Genomic DNA, 6,316 nt, shown 5'->3' with positions numbered 1-6,316 from the left:
CTCTCCAATCTGGGACTCCTTGGGGAATGGCCGACTTCCGGTTTAGGCCCCACAGGGATCGGGCCTAAACCGGCAGTCAGACATCCCTGTCACAATCTGGGATTGCTGGCTCCTAACAACTCATCTGCCTGCCTGCCTGATTGCCCCTAACCGCTTCTACCTGGCAGCCTTAACACCCTCTTCCTGCTCCCCTGCTGGACTGATTGACACCTAACTGCTCCCTTGCCGGCCCAATCTCCCCCAACTGCCCTCCTGCAGGCCTGGTCACCCCCAACTGCCCTCCCCTGCTGGCCATCTTGTGACAACATTGGGATGGCCATCTTGTGATGATGTGGGGGCAGCCATTTTGTGACGATGTGGAGGGTGGTCATCTTGTGATGTGAGGGTGTGATGGTCAATTTGCATATCACCTCTTTATTATATAGGACTAAAGACCTGGTGCGCGAAATTTGTACACAGGGTTCCTCATCCTGGCCTGCAACCTCTCTGATTGGGGATGCCTCGGGGGATGTCCAACTGCCAGTTTAGGCCCAATCCCTACCGGCAGTCGGATATCCCTCTCACAATCGGGGACCACTGGCTCCTAACTGCTCCCCTGACTGCTGATCACTCCTAACCTCTCTGCCTGCTGGCCTGATCACCCTAACCGTCCCTGCCTGCCAGCCTGATAGCTCCTAACTGCTCCCCTGTTGGCCTGGTCATCCCTAACCACCCTCCCCTGGTGACACTAACCACCTCTGCCTTGGCCCCTGCCACTGTGGCTTTGTCCAGAAGGACATCTGGATGGATGTTCAGAAGACATCTGGTCTAATTAGCATATTACCTTTTTATTAGTATAGATACTAAAAGTAAACACCTCTTTCCTCCAAAAATATTCTCTTGCATTGCTTCTGCATTTACATACTCTTAAATCTTCATCTTATAAAATAAGACATTATCTGATTTTTCTGGTGAGAACTAATGATAACATTTTAATTTTGCATCATAACTTCCTTAACAATTTGTAGAAGTATTTAGCATTTTCTTTTGGTATTCCAGTTTCACAAATTTGGAAGTACTTACACCCTATTTGGCTGTCTAAAAATCCTTAGCTTTGCTCTTCTATGATGTGTTATGAAAAAAGCCAAATTAAAAAAATAAGGTTGAAGCCTCATTTAGCACAGGCCTGTGCTACCTTTCTCTGCATTAAGAAGACCATAAAAACATAATCAAAATGACAAACCAACATGCATTGATTGAAATGGGTATTTCAGCGTGTGACATCAGCATCATGACAAAGTGTGTCTCCTCTTAAATCTACAAATGGACATCTGGAACCCAACAAAGGTTCCTCTGCCCACCTGGAAAGTGGGCGTTTTGGGATGTGCAGGAGAGGCAGGATGGAGAGAGGAGTAGGGACAGGCCCCTACTGCAGTTCTCCAAGGACACAGCTGAACTTACAGCCCCAGCAAACACAGTACTGGTGGGGGAGGCAGGGTGCAGTGCCCACACCACTGCCCAGTAGCACTCCCTTCCCCTCCCCAAATCCAGATCCCTCCCCAGCTGCAGCTGTGCTCACACCACCACAGACCAGTAGCAGCAGCAGAGCCAAGTTTCCAGCCTCCAGGCCACAGCACAGTGCTGCCAGTGGCCAAAGGGAATGAGGCAGCAGCTCAGTGGGCTCACACACTGGCTCCCCTCAACTGGCCACACCCCCCTACCATCGTGGTGGTGCCCTGAGACCCGGATACGGCATTGGCACCCACCACCCTTGGTCTCCCCCATGTACAAGGCTAAGCCTCCCACACCATGACTCACCACATCCCCTTCCCCAAGCATAAGTAGTACAGGTAAGAAAAAACAAAATCTGTGCTATAGCACCATCTACTGGAAAACAAAAGAAAGACCTCAAATTATCAACCTGCTGAATTGTGAAAATCACAACATTCCTAAGTAAGAAAAGTATTCATCACTTCAAATGTGCCAGCAGAGGAACAACCCATGAAGCAGCCTGGACCACCATGGTAATGTTAACACCGAAAGAAAATGACAATTCTCTAGAAAGAAACTTCAAATAATGGATGATTGTGATCTAAATGAACAGAAAAATCAAAATAGCAGTCATGAAGAAACTCAGCAAGATACAAGAAAACTCAAAAGTCAGTTCAATGAGCTCAGGAATAAAATTAATGAACAGAAGGAGTACTTTATCAAACAGATGAGAACTATAAAAAGAAACAAACAAATTCTGGATCTGAAGAACTCAATAATAAAATGAAGAAGGAATCCTATGTAATTAAAGCCTAAGGACCATAAAGGCATAATGACCAGAGACCAGAACCAGGTGGTTAGGGGCGATGAGGCAGGCAGGCAGAGTGGTTAGGGGTGATCAGGCAGGCAGGCAGAGTGGTTAGGGGTGACTGGACTGCCACTCCTCCTGCTATGAAGCCTGGGCAGATCCCAGACCCTTCCATGACTGCGGGCTCTCTGCCAGGGCTTGGTCCCCTGACCGGACTCCCCTGCTCGGCCCTGACTGCAGAGGAGCTGAAATACGCTGACATCCACAACATTGGGGCCATGATCGCCCCTTTGCACTTCCTGGAGGTGAAACTGGGCAAGAGGCCTCCACCTGTGAAAAGTGAGCTAGATGAAGAAGAGGAGCGGAGGAAAAGGTGCCAGGAAAAGAATGAAGTGGCGGCAGCCCCATGCAGAAACCAGAAGGAACGGAAGAAGTTTCTGCAGCAGGAATCTGAGTGGCTGGAGCTCATGAATGCGGAGCTGAAAACCCAGATGGAGGAGCTGAAGCAGGAGAGGCAGCAGCTCATCCTGATGCTCAACCGGCGTCATCAGGACCGACAGCGTTAAGACCCCCGACTCAGAAGGCAACCCACTGCTGGAGCAGCTGGAGGAGAAGTGACCATGGGCTGGGAGGAGGAAGAGGAGGAGGAGGAGATGAGGAGAGGGAGGAAGAGGAGGGTCCCAGAGAGCTCTTCCTTGCATGAAAAACTCTTCAATGAGGCTCAGCACAGCCAGCATTGGCCAGGCTTTTTTGTGAAACTCAGATCAGCCACACCAGGGGAAGGAACCCAGGCTGATGAAACCCAGGACCAAACGCTGTGACTAAAGTAGTCCTGAGGGGGGAGGGGGGGCTGTTCTGCCTGGGGCCAGGCTTGCAGGAGGCAGGACAGAGGCTCTGGGCCGGAGAAACACCTAACCAGGCAGCTGTGGGCACTTCTCCGGCCTCTCCACCAGGGCACCCACCCAAAGGACCTCCGAGCAGCCAGGAAAAGCCATGAGTTGCAACCAAAATTAGGCTGAGGATGGAATTCAGAGTGAAACTGCAATCTGCCTGCCCCCAGCCCTGACCCTGACCATAACCCTGATCCTGATGCAAAGCTGGAGAAGGGCACAGTGCCAGGCCCTGCTGTACCCACTGTGGTCCAGCTCAGTCCTGCCCGGAGTGGCAGCGGGGAGCACCCTCACCGGCCCTGCTGGGGTTGCTGTGGGCACGAGGCATGGACGCCCTTCCAAAGCACATACTCACTGAATGCTTACAGACTGGCTGTCCTGATAGGACTTTCACATGTTTTTTATACTTCCTTTTTTAAAAAATACTTTTTACAAAAAAAAATTATACAAGCAATATATAACTGGATTTCTATAATCACCCGATGTGATACAGTGTAAATATGCTATGGTTTGTTTGTTAGGAACAGATATTCAGCAGTTATGGCTCCTGCGTGTAACTTCTAAGTACTGTAGTCTCTGGGTGTTGTGGGTGGCAGAGGCGGGTTGCGGTGCAGTTCCATCCTGGTAAACCCTTCATAGTACTCAGTTCAGTATCGCTCAGTAAACATTACTCTTACTTAAGAAAAGAAAGAAAAAAGAAAGAGGGAGGCCCAGGCCACCAGCCAGCGACACTGTGGCAGGTGTTCAGCCCCAGGTCAGCCAAGCCATCGCACCCTATGCCTGTCGCCTGCAGAGGGAAGCGACCAGTGGCCAGGAAGGGAGGGGGCAGCGCTGCACAGATGGCAAGCAGTGGCAGCGGCATGGGCGGGGCCAGCTGCCAGAGCCAGCGGAAGGAAAGCCCTGATAGGCCCTGATCTCAGGCCAGGCCTAGGAACCCTACCTGAGGGGTCTTGGATTGTGAGAGGATGCAGGCAGGCCTGAGGGACCCCCGAGTATACAAATTTTCATGCACCAGGCCTCTAGTATTTTAATAACAGTAATACACAATGAAAGCTTGTTGCTATTTCAAGACTCCCTCTCATTGCCATCAATCACTCAAGTGCTGTCAAGATATGCAGACATACGTAAACTTCATTTTAAAAATTTAAATATTACAAATAAATTTAAAAATAAAATTCAAATATGTACTAAATTTAACTATTTAGGAAATGTATAGTTGCTCAACAAGACATTTTATAAAAATTGAACTTAAAATGCCAAAGTAAATAGAAATTAAAAATGTCCTAAGAAGTTGACATTTTCACCTAAAGACAGAAAATAATTTTTTCAGTGCTACAAGTTCATTTAATTCATAAAAAGGATTTATGTCCATTTCATTTTAATAGCAAACATCCATATATGGTTATGTATTTAGATGTTAATCATTCACTTATGCTTTAGGGTGGAAAAGTTGGGGTTCAAAAAAACTTAAAAATTATTGTGAACCATCACCAAACTAAAATCCATTAGAAAGTAACCCAAAGTATCACCAAGTATACCATTAGTTATTAGACAATAATATTTCATTTCTAAAATGCAATTTAAATGCAGCTTTTCAAGAAATTTAAAATGTGTTACTTTAGTCATATTTATTGAATAACGTTAATAATAGGTATATCTTGAAAATGAGAGATCCAGTGACTTAAAAAAAAGATTGCAATTTTCTGTCTCCAATCTATATGCGCACAAATAATTAAGACTTTTTATTAGTGTGCCCTAGCCAATTAAGGACTCAGAATTTCACCAAATTAAACACGAGAATTATATCAGAAATCTGAAACCCAAGGGAAAAGATGATAATACAACTAACCTTAATTACATAAGTTGAAGTGCATGGCCTTGAGGTTTCTCTTGGAGCAGAATATCTACTGGGCACAAAACTACTAAGCTGTCCAGTACATGGTGTCTCCAGGACTGGCCTCACATTAAGAGTGCTATGCAAAAATCGGTTCTCCCCTTTCTGTATCAGAAGTTCGGTTCTGACCTCTGTTAGCATCTCCTGAGTCCTATGAAGATTATAAACAAAAAATGCTCAGTATTTTATTTTTCCCAAATGACTTGCATTTTTTTAACTTGTCATAATAGTAAATGGAATTTCCTATTAAACAGCATTTTAACATTGAAAATGTGTCAAAGCAAACCTATTATATGCAAGCAAGGTTCTAAATTGTTCTAAAGAACTACTTATGTTTCCAGGGAGTGGGGGGAAGGGATTCCTAACTAACAAGTAATTCAAAGTAGGGCAGGGAGAGAAATGGCTCTCAATGATGTAGAGGGCCGAAACTGGTTTGGCTCAGTGGATGGAGCGTCGGCCTGCGGACTGAAGGGTCCTGGGTTCGATTCCGGTCAAGGGCATGTACCTGGGTTGCGGGCACATCACCAGTAGCAGATGTGCAGGAGGCAGCTGATCGATGTTTCTCCTTCATTGATGTTTCTGACTCTCTATCTCTCTCCCTTCCTCTCTGTAAAAAATCAATAAAATATATTTTAAAAATGATGTAGAGGACTTATCAGGGAATACTTTCTGCCTCTGGAAAGGTGGTACTTCCAGTATTCTTGAGGATGCCCTTGGACATGTTTAGTAAACAAGTTTAGAGATTTAAAAAGAAAAAAAATCCCTTAAAAACATTGTCAAGCATTTGCTTTCACTGTCCTTGTGCAATACAGGTAGTACAAGGAGATATTAACCATTTCACACCAAGGCATAATTTTGAGCAACATCCTCTAAGGAAGAACAAGATAACCTGGCTAGTGATCAAAATGAACTAAAACAGCTCCAGTCCATCAGCTTATAACATTGTTACCAAGGCATTGGAGGTGGGATCTGCCCTTTCCACCTTCCATTACTTTTAGCCACTTTGTCAATTATACTGCCCCTCACCCATATGTTAATCTTTCCCTATTTAACATGTATGTCTTTATATAGAGTAGAAAAACTATAATGGATAGTTTGTCTGAAGGCGCCCTCTAGTGATCATAAAAAATATCACATCAAGAAAGTAAAATTACCAAGTACCAGAATGTGTTGGAGTAACTTAACCCTTTGTGTTTAAGTTTTTATCTTAAGTATTTCTATTTAGGGGCGTTGTGACAAGCAGTTTTATAATAA

At 45.3% G+C, this 6,316-nt stretch overlaps 1 pseudogene; it reads left to right on the top strand.

The window, feature by feature from the left end:
• Window positions 1-2,421: 2,421 nt before the first annotated feature.
• Window positions 2,422-2,928, top strand: LOC102426474 (annotated as a pseudogene).
• The last annotated feature ends 3,388 nt before the right edge of the window (window positions 2,929-6,316 follow it).

Source organism: Myotis lucifugus, unplaced genomic scaffold, assembly GCF_000147115.1.
Source record: "Myotis lucifugus unplaced genomic scaffold, Myoluc2.0 scaffold_749, whole genome shotgun sequence".
Taxonomy (NCBI): domain Eukaryota; kingdom Metazoa; phylum Chordata; class Mammalia; order Chiroptera; family Vespertilionidae; genus Myotis; species Myotis lucifugus.
This window is presented reverse-complemented; position numbering and strand designations above follow the sequence as displayed.